Raw genomic sequence first — 15032 nt, 5'->3', positions numbered from 1 at the left:
TTGCTCTGTGTGGTAAGACACATATCCTCAGAGACTCTTTTTCACCCTGCCTGTAAGCTTAGTTAGCTGCATAATCACTTGCTTGCCTCTAAAAAAAGAGAAAGGAAGTTTGTTAAGATATGATGGCACTCATGGGGCAGCAGCCATTCACATACAAGTGGTATTTCATCCCTGTTGTGTTCAACATGACTCAATTTCAAAAAGTCACTGTAATTGATGCCCATCTTTCACTGAGACAAAGATGATCACTGCATCAATCTGTCTGTCCATCCATCTATCATGAATCATACATCCAATAAATCATCCTTTTAGTCACTCATTCCCCAATTAATCCATCTGTCAATCCATTCATCTGTTTGTAGGTCTCTCTCTCCATCCATCTGTCCATTCATCCTTCCTTTCATTCATTTGTTCATCAAATCTGTCCATCTGTCTGTATCTGTATCCATCCATCCATTTGTAACCATCTAACCACCAATTTATCCATTCATCTGTTCTTCCATCTATCCATCCTCTCATCCACCTGTCTGTGCATATGTATATCCATACATTCCCCCATTAATCCATCAAGCTATCCATGCATCTGTCACTCATCCTTTAATGAATTAATGAATCTATCCACCCAAGGACTCTTTCAGCCATTCCATACACATCCATGTATGTCCATCCTGTCTTAAGGGTCATTGTAGGCTTGCATCCAATACAACGTAATTAGGCAGAAAAGGCAGATGTCCTTTATAGGGATGTAACGGTATGAAAATGTAACCTCACGGTTATAGTGATATATTTTTTTTTCGGTATTATCGCAGTATTTTTAAAAGTGTGTTCAATATGTTCAGAAAGCACTGATAGGCCTACACAAGCTGTAATAGTTTTTCAGTGTAACAATGTTTATTATATTACAAAAATATAGGCAATAAGCTTGTAGTGGTTCTGAAATACAAGCAAATAATAATGCACATTAATAAGCATCTGACTTACTATGAACATTATTTACCAAAAACTAAATGTTATAGCCACCAGCATATAACACGAAAGAATACTAAGAATTACATTAATTTCTCTGTAATAATTAACATATTGCTCCACTGTGATAATAATAGTATTTTAAATGAAAACGGTAATTGTTATCTTCAACATTTTTACCGTGGTTTACCGTTACATCCCTAGTCCTTTATCACCTCAGAGATTGTCATTGTTATCTGTCAAATATGTCTGCATTTCACTCCATGTTTCATTCAACACTTGAAGGCGGTTGTAGTGTCAAGAGACCTCTGGGGTCCTGTACTCATATGGAACTATGTATCTGAGCACACCAGCATGACATGTGGTGCTTCCCAAGGCTCATTCCTTGGGCCTCTTTTATTTAACATTAATATACTTCTATTGTACCACATTATGCATGGCTATGCAGTTACATACCCATATATTATTACCACAAGTGAATTGAACAAATTAATGATTGGAAAAGCTTAGAATACGTTGTCATCTTGACTGTTTGTGTTTGGGAACCAAAAAAAAAAAGTCAGACATAGTGAGAAGCAAATGATTAATGTCCAAGAATGACTTAGAGAAAGTTTTTGTTTCCAGCTGAAGTACTGTAACAGTCTTTTCTCGGTTCTCCCTAAAGAAACCTCAACTTTGGGAGGCTGCTGCTAGTCTCCTAACAAGGACAAAGAAAGCTGAACACATCACACCTATTCTCAAGTCTCTGCATTGGCTTTCCCGCTATAAATCTCTCAGTGGTTTACCATAAAACACATCTCTAACGGTCTAGTATCTGCCTAGTGAACAGTTTCCAGGATCCAAACTAAACATGGAGAAGCATGTTCTACAGAGCTGGAACAAACTTATAAAATATATAAGGATGAGCCCACATCTTTACTAACTGTAAAACTAGATTAAAAATATGTATTGTCTTCACTGCCTTTGACTGGACCTTAAGAATTCATCATTATCTACCCTGTGCTTACATTATGAACTACCTTTGGTGCATTTTTTGTTTTAATCTTTTAATGTCTTTTAAAATATTATTCATCCTTTTATGCTTAATTTCTATGTTAGTATTTAATGCACTTCGAATTGCCTTTGTGAAATGTTTTTGGCTCGCAATGCATAGGTGTATTTGAGTGCAATAAATATAAATATATACGTGATAAACATGAAAACTGAAGGATCTTTCTTTCTTTTTGAGCTTGTTTTCTTGATCTCATCAGCAACTTCTGTTATCTTATTTGGAGAATCAAATCTTACACATATTAATATTCATCACATTTAATCACATGACTGCTTCCCTGTAGCATATTGTGATCCAAGCCTCTCAGATGTCATATAGTTCTTAATTTACTCCTGGGAATGCACGGAAGTTGACGAGATCTGTTTTATTCCATCCATCAATCCATCCATCCTACTCATGTCTCTTTAAAATTCATACAAGGTGCTGTATGTCTTCTGTGCATAAAAACTACATCATATATTTGTATTTATGTTTGGCCCCACTGAGGCACTGCAATAGAAATCTGTATAATATTAATAAAATATGGTCTCTAGTTGCAGACTTGCAGCCACCAGTACATCCCAGTGTGCAGGATAAAGGAAGAATCAATTTCCTTGCTGTTTCTTGCTTGAATGGACAGATATGTGGTTAGCAACATCTGAGCAGTATACCAGAGCAGCATGCTGTTCCATCTAAGGGACTGTCAGCTATTCACTACAGAGCTGCAGATAGACAGGGAAATAGGAATACACGCACAAACACGCACAAACTCATTTTCAAACAGAATATGGATTTTTAAAAACAAACAATACCACTGTGAGCAAATAATGTTTTTTCATTTTCTTTTAAAAGAAAAAAACAATGATAAAACTTGACACATGACACTATGAAATAATAATTATATATTTTTTAGATAACATCTATAAGCTACAATAGACTGTCAAAAAGGGCAGATCATATGGCGCAGACTGACTTAATTTGCTGTTGGAAATAGACTGCCAGTCCTCCACTATGGTCTTAACTGACTGTCTGACGGTGCTTGTGCTCTAAACAAAGGCTTGTTTCTTCCTCGAATAATGAAGTCTCCATCTGCTGGAAAGGTGTGTGTGTGTGTGTGTGTGTGTGTGTGTGTGTGTGTGTGTGTGTGTGTGTGTGTGTGTGTTGTGTGGACTACCCAGCTGCTGACTTATGTAAGGGGGGTTTAGTGTAAACACATTTCCATGGTCAGAAAGGTGTCAATCCCTCTCTTTTCTTGCCTCACCTTCACAGCTCATTTACTCCTTCCACAAGAATCAAATAACAATCCAAGTCACACGAAAGAAAAGCTTTAGAGTATCCTCTCTTCTCTGATAAGAATCGGGCCTTGCCTTTTGGGCAGGGACGTTTGGAGAAGGTGAGGCAATTACTCACTGAGGCAACAGTCTTTTATCTGCTATCTACAATGGAATTTTTTGCTGTTTGATAAGTTACTCACAGAACATCTATACTGTCGTAAATTCCACATGTCTCCTAAATGTCCAGACGCCACAAATATAATGAATCATACATTTTATTTAGCATGTCAAATGGTGTCTAAACCCTGGCCTCTAAAAGTTACTCAGTAACAACTAATAAAATATGTTTATGGTAAATGATATACAATACTGCTACTACAGGCTTCACAAGACTAAACTACTAAGTGAAACTAAAGTAGCAAATACTGGCCCATTCAAATCCATTCAAATTCACCTTAAACCTACAATAAGTAACTTTCTGCCGCTAGGGGTCTCTCAACCAAAACAATTAACGGTAAAACTGGACTTTTGATGACGTTGGGAAGTTGCGTGGAATTATGGGAGTTTTTAGTGTTAAACACCTTCGCTGCCAGTTAGAATACATCAGTTCATGGACGAGTTTACCCATTAAAGTTTATTCACGTTACGTTTAGTAATGTCTATTCATGTTATTCTAATAAAATAGCTGCAGTTTCCCCAACATAATTACGTTTTTCTCGATTAGAATTTTATTTGTAGCTGACCAGTTAGCTAGCTAGTGAGCCAGCAAGCTAACCGTAGCCAGCAGCTAAAACACAAAATATTTCACATATCAGTGTCACCTTTTGGATGGTTTCAACACCGGGGCGGACGGGGTGTGTTGTAACGCTAGCTACTAAACGAGGCTGAGAGACGGGTGTGGGTGGGGATTGTCGGGGAAATCTTCGCGATGGCGAGGACGTTCGATGCCTGTTGTGCAGCAGCAGAACATTTCCCAGCTGCCCGGAATTCTCCCCTTCACTTTTCAGTAATCTTAACTTTTCGTTTTGGTGCTTAACCCACCTTTTGTCGTGTTAATTTTGCTAACCGTAAAGACCGCTAAACGCGAAGGGGGGAGAAATTCGGCAGGGAGGAGATTTTTGGCACATACACCGGTAACGCTACGGAGATGTAGCTAACGCTATGGATGGCCGCTGTTGTGACTCGGTGCTGGGTCTGATATGGTCCGTTTCCCGACATTTAACTAAACTGCCGTTAGCGTCATAAGCGCCAGGCACTGGAGATAAGTTCTGGCCGGGGGTTGCTGTAATGAAAGTAGCTGACTGGGGGCTAACTAGCTAGCTAGCTATATGTCCCGGGGCTGTTGTCAGCTGTCATCCCGACTGAGTCTCTCTGCGCCGGGGGAGTGAGGCAGACAGACCGGGGTGTGCTAGCTGGCTAAATTAGCATTAGATTAATCGTCTATCTATACAGCTAACGTTAACGTTACTAGTGACGTTATTCGTGGGGTTAGCCCAGTCCTGTTAACTGTGTCATACTAAAAATAACTTTATTAGCGTGTTGAACGATGTTGTAACCTCATAATCTTACCCACAAAGCATTAGCATCAACGTGAGCTACTTATTACTTACATTGCAGTAACTTTAAGCTGGTATCGATGTTGAACTTTCAAAATAAATAAAGTCTCTGTTGTATTACTGATAAAAAGTGGGATGTTATTAATCACAAAATGATGCTGTATGGCAAAAAAGCAGTATTACGGTTACAAGTATTTTTTTTCTGTGACATTGTATGATTTACAATTACTCCTGAATGTATCATCTTGGTGCCAGTGTTCTGACGGAAGTTAGAGTAACTACACAGTGAAAGGTTATATGACGCCACTGACGGGCGACTAAAGGAAACGTGCCGTGTCTGAAAATAAAATAACTGATTTCTCTGGGTTTGACATTTGGTGGAAACATTTGGGATAGTGTAAGAACACAACTCATAAAAATATATAACATAGGTATGGTCGTTTTTAGACACTTTAAAGCAGAAATGTTACATATTGTACCTTTAACTGCATGTGCATATCGACTTTTAGTATGGTCCATTATACTTAAAATATGACCATTTCATAGGGTCCATATTGGCAGCGTCTAACAACTTAAAATGTCACAATAAAATATACTATTACAGTGTTTAAATGTCTCATATTATGCTCATTTTTAGGTTCATACTTGTATCTTGTATTCTGTCTAAAACGCTTAGGTTTTCTCTTTAAAGCCCAATCTGCTCTGATTGGTCAGCGACTCGGCATTGCCACGGTTTTCAGCATCTGCGCTCTCGGAGTCATTGCAGCCGGGGAATGACTCTAATGGCACTGTAGCGGCACTTACTGCCTATATATGGTATGGATGTGACATCACAACTGTGCAGAAGTCCTAATGGCTCGTTTAAAGGCACAGTGCTTGAATATGGGCTGTGTGCATTTTTCTGTGGAGAAAGTGTTTCGATACTTTCACAGTATTTATATAGCACCTCGACCTGCTAGTAAATCTCACTTTTTACAATATGGGACCTTTAAAACAGTGCTTGCAATAATGCTATTAGTAGGGCTGTTGTTATTGGATGGTATTATATTGCATTGTTATTGAGCCTATAACCTGTATGTTGCAAGCGTGAAGGTCATGTTGCTGTACTGCATTATTACTTTACTGACTATTAAGTGCAGTACAAATTGTCATTTTGAAATACATTTTAAAAATACAAACGTTCGGTAAATACATTCAAAAGAAGTGCTTGAAAAACTGACACCCGTGAAACTAGAATGTGAAGTGCACACTACATTCACACACTTTGTGTCGAGCAGGTCAGTTTGATATGAAAAACATTTAGAGCCATTCTGTTAATAAAGGCTTCATCCAGCACATCAGCACTAAAGTGCTTCCATTAAACATTTAACTGTGAAATGTTTAGTGTTATTCAGTCGCTGTGATAACATTGACAGGAAAAGGTGTTCCATCACTAAAGGAGGCAAGTGTTTATAATGTAATACATCTGAGATTTATTTTGAACTATTTAAATGGCTTAAATGACTTTTTTATGTGTATCATAAAGACAGTGCACTTTGGAGTGAGATAATTGTTACTTTTGGACTTCACTCACAAAACAAACCACAGGCTACTAAAGAAAATGGTTAGCATTATAATTTATTCAAGTTGAATAAGACCCCTGTGTGGACAGTACAGAGTTAGTGTGCTCCATCTCTATCCATTCTAAGTGCTGCACACAGCCCACTCTGTCTGTCATACTGAGCACACAGATTTATCTTTGACAAATAAATCGGGGACTGGAATGATGGCCTCTGACTTAGTCATGACTTGTAGCCTGCCTTTCCCACTCGTCGGCCACCAATTGGCGTATCTGTCAATCACTTGGTCTCCGTGATTTCCATGTGCCATAGATTATGTATCGTTTATCATCTCAGCTCATCCAACCCCTGCAGCTGTCTATCATTTACCATAATCATCTCTCTCTCCCCCTAGGACGTTTGCCTGTCTCCTTCTCTATTCCAACTCCCTCTTGGATCATTTTCCCCCTGTCATAAGCAAACTACTGTATAAAATCTACCCCTTCCCCCCTCCACATCCTCCACTTTCTCTTTTCCTCATCTTCTCTCCCTTGCTGCCTGCCCTGGATTTAAACCTAATGAGTCCTTTTACATTTCCCCTCTGCCTCCAATAATATTCAGACTCCTAACTGGCACATCAAATGGACAACTTAAGAACTGAAGCCATTGGCCCCACGTTACAGTTTCATTTGCATGATGGAGGACAAATTCAAACCGGCAAAACATTCATCAAAACGCCATTATTCACCATGTGTGTCACCATGTTGTGTTCTGTTGATAAATTACAAACAGGAAGTCGTTTGAAATCGTACACCTGCATAACAAAGAAAATACTCAAGCTTTATTGTTTTTTTTGTTTTTTTAAAAGGTGGCAGAGTCATACCATACAAATGCAAAGCTGGGTTCAACCTGATGTCAACTGCACAAGACTCGGCCTAAATTTCCATATAATAAAAAGTAGACTCGTTTTAATGATTCTTTGCAGATAATAATAAAAATAAAATTTATTTGTAAAGCGCTTTCAAATCAAAGTGCTGTACAGAACATAGAAAATAAAATTTTAAAATATTTCAAATAACTAAAACAAAAATAAACACACACTCGGACTCAATGTCATGATGGATCAATATAATCCACTATCCTCCCGGTGTTGCATATAGTCCCATAGGCTATACTCTGTTCCTTTTCGACAGAATCCTTCACCCGCATCAGACATGAGTCGACCATTAATGGAATAGTTTTGCTGCGTGTGCAGCGACCCATGAGGACGACCAACCTTGAGAACAGGGTCCCAACAGTGTGTGTGATACAGGCCACTCGATGAAAAGAAAGGTCTGATGTGAAACCCGCAATTAACTGGCTGATTTATGCAGCCAATGTACTTGCTAATAAATAAGATGAGCCTTAGGAAATAGACCAAAGTAATTTTGGGTGAAAACACTACTTATCATTAAAGTGACTACTCTGTAATCTCTTATGTTGAACATTTATCACAGTCGACCTGTGAGCCTCTGCACATCGCTGCTGAAGGGGTAGGGGGCTATGGGAATCACTCTGTCTTCACCGAGTGGTGCTTTAATCTCTTCTGCAACTCATGTTCAGTTTGTGATGTGGTTTAGTATGGAACCACTTTTGTTTCTCTGTGCATGAGAAACTAGGGTTGTGTTATAAAATCATAATTTTACTCGGCAGTCTGGGTAAAGCCAACTCCACATTGCTTGGGTTGCATTGTCAAACCAGCAATGTAGGCTACACAAGATTTATTTTGTGATAACATAATAATTGCAAAAATAATGTGCCGTGTGGGTTGCCTCAATAAGCTACTAATAGCATGCATCAGAACTTAATACCTAAAAGGTAGTCTAATCACTACTTTAACAATAGATAAATAATAATAGACAAATAACTATATGTACTGTGTCAGGGGGTGTTAGCGACAAACCCACAGATAATTATCACCCTACACTTCCCATTCCCATTTGTGGAGCATTTTAGCATTTTTAAATCCCTTCTTTAGCATTGTTTTGATTTTATGGCCAGCAACTGCTCACTTCAGCGTTGTTTTCAACAGCAGGTAATGGTTTTCAGCAAAAAAAGCTCTAAAAACTAACTGCAAGCTAACTGTCCAACACCAGTCAGCCCGCATTTAGCAGCTAAAGACAGAGATATTTCCAGATAAACATCACTAAAAAGGAGAGCTAAAATGAGAGTGAATGGATAGAACATTTTTTTAATAAAAAATAATGCATATCAAATTTATACTGTAAGTTTTTAGTTATTTATAATTTATATGTCAGAGTTGTGTTAACAGCATGTTGTGCTGCCCCCAGGTAGCCAAATAAAACAAAATCAATTAATGTAGGTTTACCAATAACTTTGCCATAACCACGATCTTTTCCCAACCTTATCTAACTGCTTAAGTTGCTATACTTTACCTGAACCACATCCCATGTTTTGTCCTGTCTAAGTGGCTGGATGTGCAAATATATGGCTGATGAGTTTTTTAATCAAGAATCGCACACAGGTCAGCCCAGTAGTGGAACATGGAAAATGTATAAGGCATAAGGGAAACCATGCTTGCGTTTTTTTCTTTAGTACAATATTCTGTCAATGTTGTGCTCAAAAGAAATTTTTACTTACTACTGGGGTATCTCTTCTCTTCATACATCTCTTCTCCTCTCAGGCCTGTCAGGAGTAATAAATGTATGACCTAATGGGCTGCTGTGGTAAAACTTGAAAACAGAACCACCGCAGAGCATCTCTGGCATCAGCCCAGTCTCAGAGAAAATATCCTTGCCTGCCAGCCACCGACTACTCAAATCGAGTGAAGACAGAGCAGGCTGATATTAGGGATGAGGGGGCGCAGAGAGCCTCTTATAAGTGAACTTTGTATCCCATTGCTGATGCAAAAAAAAGTGGGTGGGTGTTAGCACATCCAAATGGTTGGAGGGATAGACAGCCAGACAGACAAACAGACTGAATTGAAACTAGAGACAGCGAAGCAAAGCTGTAGTGAGGCATAAAGGCCGTAGATAAAATCTAAAATATTCACTTTACTAGAAATAAATCAAATTTTAGAAAGTTAATTCTGTGTTACAGCATCACACAAAGCACTTGCATTTCACTGAGGGGTTGTCATCTCAAAGCTTCCTAAAGACCTTATAAACATCAGTGGCATACAGCTCACTGGTCTCAGAAGGGAAAACTGTTTAATTAGAGACCTAAAACTTAGTTCCCCCCCCAGTTTTCTTAAATAATTTAGAAGAACATCTGGGCAGAGTATGAGCTTCATATTCATTTAAATTGAAGGAGCTGCAAGTCCTGTAGTAGATAAAGAATTACTCTTCAGTAAAGTGGGATTGTTATGATTTATTGAAGACTCATTACAGATGGATAAATCATTTTTGCATAGAACATTGGACGTTCATAGTCATGCTTTGGAAAAACATTGACTAGTGGGTGGGAAGCAGTGGCCACATGTGTTGTTGACCCATCCATCCACCCCAACCACCTTCCCACCATAGACTGTTGCGTGACTAAGACAACTTTTAAATGTACACGTTCCACAAAAACAAGTCACTTCTGAGCCTATTTTGAAGCGTCACCGCAGCTTTTCTCCGGTGCTTAGCACCGCCCAAGAAGATTGTGATTGGTTTAAAGAAATGCCAATGAACCAGAGCATGTTTTCCTCCCATCCTTGAATGCTATGTGGAGTAGCCAGACTCTCCTTCAGCGCGCTTTGGAGGAGGGTCTGGCAAAGCGAGACTAAGTCTATATTGACAACGCTTAATCCGGGATTGTTCAGGTGCCGCCGGAAATTCCGCCGGATGACCCTCATTTCGGCCAGATGTCCATCACCTTCCTCTTTCTTTGTGTGGGCATTCTAAACTGCGGCCAATTTATGAGGACTATGGTTAACTGCTCCTCAGATCTCTGCAGGGTAAAACCAGACAGCTAGCTAGACTGTCTGTTCAATCTGAGTTTTCTGTTGTACGACTAAGGCCGGTTACACACTGCACGTGTCTCGCGAGCGTGGCGTTTCTGTTGTGTCTCAGCTGCGTGGATTTTTCTGTGTCCTACACACCAGAAGCGTGTCTGACGCGGCGCTGCTCCTGCTGCTAGGTACAGGGAGTGATCTCGGAACATAGTGCCGACAGATTCAAACTGATAAATGGGTAGGTGGGCTGTCTGAACAACTTTGTGTAGCTGTAAAGAGCCTATATAGCCTATCTGATGTTGGACCGTCACTCAGAACACACACTACGTTGTTATCCTAGCCTATCCTACCATTTATATATAGCCTACTGATTTGATTAAAGCAAGACAACGTCGGCAGTATTGACTGCAAAATATGTTACAGAATATTTCGTTCTGTATGACAGGTGCAATATTTGAAAATCTTTTCTCTGAAATTTTGTATTACATTTATATCTACATTGATGTCAAAACCTAGACTTTCAAACATCAATATGTCATTTATTAATATGTATTTGTGTCTAAATGACATATAAACATATTTTCCTATTCTATTTTGCCTGGAAACGCTTCCAACACGCTCGCGTCTCGCGTGAAAAATAGGCGTCGGTTCTATTTCTAGCAGGCACGCGTCTCACGCCGGCAGTGTGTAAGCTCAAACCTGTTAACATGGGAGCCGAAATATAAACGGACACGCCACGCAGCTGACATGCTCGCGCGACGCTTCCAGTGTGTAACCGGCCTAAAACAACTTTTGAACATACACGTTCCACCAAAACAAGTTCCTTCCCGAGGCTATTTTGCAGCGGCACCGATGCTGCATCCGGCGCTGCATCCGGCGCTTAGCACCGCCCAAGACAATTGTGACTGGTTTAAAGAAATACTAATAAACCAGAGCCATTGTTCTCCCATCCTGGAATGCTGTGTGGACTAGAAAGACCCTCCTCCGCAGCGCTGTGGAGGAAGGTCTGGCAATGCGAGACTATAGACTTTTGCTTGTGTCAAAATTACTATGGCTGCTTGAGGGCTTTGACATTAAACATAAACGTATGTTGATTTGGAGCACTTGGTGAAAACTGTTGTTTTTCTTGGGAGGACAGGCTCCAACATTCAGTGTCAATGCCAGAAATAGCATGCAGCGGAAAGTAAAGGTGTGGAGATCGGGGTGGTGAATTCATTCCTTTAATGCAGGAGAGTTGTATCTGATAGACCTGCAATTACCGTTTGCATTTTTTTTTAACTACAACCAGTGTGTTTTACCTAACCTTAACAATAGTTTATCTGCCATAACTATAATGTTTCCCTGTCCATAACCATACTGTAGTTGCCAATATGCAGATATTGCAGAATGGCAAACATTTTAAATTTTTTGATTATGACATCATTTAGGTTTGGCAGGATTGTCAAATATCACAGTTCTTGGATGGGCATGATGTGTTTTCCACCATCTAATCAATGTTACTACATTGTTGAGTTAAAGGGCGTTTATTTCCTTCTGGTTAGCAATGTTTTTTAGTTTGTGAGATAGTTAGCACCACCTGCCAGTGTGGTTCCAAAATTCAACAAAAATATTCAACACCACTGCTACGATTTCCCCACATAGACTTCACTATATAAGCAAATGGGAAATGTGATGAACACGCCATGCAGGGATGCTGAAACTTCAAAAACGATACATAAGGAAACTAAAAAATATTCACAGTTTGTCAGTTGCATATAACAGCTAGCCAACATTAGTTAGAATTGCCTTTTGCACAAATGTAAAAATGAATGTTGCTGTGCCAGTTTCTGATGTGACTATAGCACTGTATATTAGGCTGGTGATGGTGAAATGCTAATGTTGGACTCTTCAATTATTGGAAGTCTCATGCTCATCATTTGATCTATATTATGATCATTACCCACAAAAGTTTAAATCAGAAACAGCAGCTTAGTCCATAGTAACTGCAGGGAGTGAAACTCTGATGCATATGGACCCTCAGATCAATAAAATCAATTCCAATTTCATCACACAGCGCGCAGCAAAAACTGCAAGGTCAGTTTTAAGAATGTCTATGTAAATAAAAGAAAATAGATTGAAGAATAATAAAGTTTCATGGATGAGAGTTGAAACTTTAAAGCGTTACCAACTGGGATTATTTGCAGTGTCAGACTTTGTGGTTCAAGTACCCTTGACCGCAGTGAGATAAGGTATTATCTGGCTCTCTTGTTCAGTGTACCGTCTTTGCTCTTCTTTCTCATTTATTTACTTCAGTCTGTCCAAGTAGTGGGTATTTTGTTCCTCCCTCTTCCTAATCTATTTTTCACTCCAGCATCCAGCTTATAAAAAAAACTGGCTACCCGGTTAGAAAGCAGACACTGTCCTGACTCCCTCACAGATAGCTGGTTGTTTTCTGCCAAGAATTTTACTTTTAAAGTTTTACTGTTAGTTAAATGTCAACATCTTATTTTTATTAATTTTTTTTTTTTTTTACATTTGATGACCACTGTTGTCTAGCCTGACAAGCCAGTGTTCTGGGAACACACCATTGGCAGGGCTCAATCCGAGGGGCGGGATAAACGGTTGTCTTTCAAATTCTCTCTGCACGCAATAGGATAGCGCTACAACCAACCAGAGCAATGCTAGTTGATAAATTAAACTTTTGCCGTATCAGGTCGGCCAAACTCCGAACACATCTTCCTTTTTTAAGAATGACTTCTTCTTTTCTCAAAGAAAAGCTTAACTCCAAGTCTTCCAGAGTCGCAGTCAAAGTCGATTCGAAAGACCGCTGTTCGCCAGCAGCAGCAGCCATCTTCTTTGTTTTCAAGTAGCAGGGAATTCACGCAGAACCGTCCCAACTCTGCTGTCATTATGTTAAGCCCGCCCACCGACTCTATACACGATGTGATTGGCCTGACTAGAGTTTGGTTTTTCCAGGTTGCAAGTCAATGGAGAGTTGCTAGACTGCCCCTGGCTGCAAATTACAGTGCCTTGCGAAAGTATTCGGCCCCCTTGAACTTTTCGACCTTTTGCCACATTTCAGGCCTCAAACATAAAGATATAAAACTGTAATTTTTTGTGAAGAAGCAACAACAAGTGGGTCCCAATTATGAAGTGGAATGAAATTCATTGGCTATTTCAAACTTTTTTAACAAATAAAAAACTGAAAAAGTGGGCGTGCAAAATTATTCAGCCCCTTTACTTTCAGTGCAGCAAACTCTCTCCAGAAGTTCAGTGAGGATCTCTGAATGATCCAATGTTGACCTAAATGACTAATGATGATAAATAGAATCCAGCTGTGTGTAATCAAGTCTCCGTATAAATGCACCTGCTCTGTGATAGTCTCAGAGGTCCGTGTAAAGCGCAGAGAGCATCATGAAGAACAAGGAACACACCAGGCAGGTCCGAGATACTGTTGTGGAGAAGTTTAAAGCCGGAATTGGATACAAAAAGATTTCCCAAGCTTTAAACATCCCAAGGAGCACTGTGCAAGCGATAATATTGAAATGGAAGGAGTATCAGACCACTACAAATCTACGAAGACCTGGCCGTCCCTCTAAACTTTCAGCTCATACAATGAGAAGACTGATCAGAGATGCAGCCAAGAGGCCCATGATCACTCTGGATGAACTGCAGAGATCTACAGCTGAGGTGGGAGACTCTGTCCATAGGACAACAATCAGTCGGTATACTACACAAATCTGGCCTTTATGGAAGAGTGGCAGGAAGAAAGCCATTTCTTAAAGATATCCATAAAAAGTGTCGTTTAAAGTTTGCCAAAAGCCACCTGGGAGACACACCAAACATGTGGAAGAAGGTGCTGTGGTCAGATGAAACCAAAATCGAACTTTTGGCAACAATGCAAAACGTTATGTTTGGCGTAAAAGCAACACAGCTCATCACCCTGAACACACCATCCCCACTGTCAAACATGGTGGTGGCAGCATCATGGTTTGGGCCTGCTTTTCTTCAGCAGGGACAGGGAAGATGGTTAAAATTGATGGGAAGATGGATGGAGCCAAATACAGGACCATTCTGGAAGAAAACCTGATGGAGTCTGCAAAAGACCTGAGACTGGGACGGAGATTTGTCTTCCAACAAGACAATGATCCAAAACATAAAGCAAAATCTACAATGGAATGGTTCACAAATAAACATATCCAGGTGTTAGAATGGCCAAGTCAAAGTCCAGACCTGAATCCAATCGAGAATCTGTGGAAAGAACTGAAAACTGCTGTTCACAAACGCTCTCCATCCAACCTCACTGAGCTCTAGCTGTTTTGCAAGGAGGAATGGGCAAAAATGTCAGTCTCCGATGTGCAAAACTGATAGAGACATACCCCAGCGACTTACAGCTGCTAATCGCAGCAAAAGGTGGCGCTACAAAGTATTAACTTAAGGGGGCTGAATAATTTTGCACGCCCAATATTTCAGTTTTTTATTTGTTTAAAAGGTTTGAAATATCCAATAAATTTCGTTCCACTTCATGATTGTGTGCCACTTGTTGTTGATTCTTCACAAAAAATTACAGTTTTATATCTTTATGTTTGAGGCCTGAAATGTGGCAAAAGGTCGAAAAGTTCAAGGGGGCCGAATACTTTCGCAAGGCACTGTACATTTGCTGCTACTAGGGTGCGTCTAGATTTCTAGGCTAACTGTTGTCTACATCTGGAAAACAAGTGACACAATCAAAAAGGACTTTATTTACAGTTA

The sequence above is a fragment of the Perca fluviatilis genome, chromosome 1, assembly GCF_010015445.1.
Source record: "Perca fluviatilis chromosome 1, GENO_Pfluv_1.0, whole genome shotgun sequence".
Lineage (NCBI taxonomy): Eukaryota > Metazoa > Chordata > Actinopteri > Perciformes > Percidae > Perca > Perca fluviatilis.
This window is presented reverse-complemented; position numbering follows the sequence as displayed.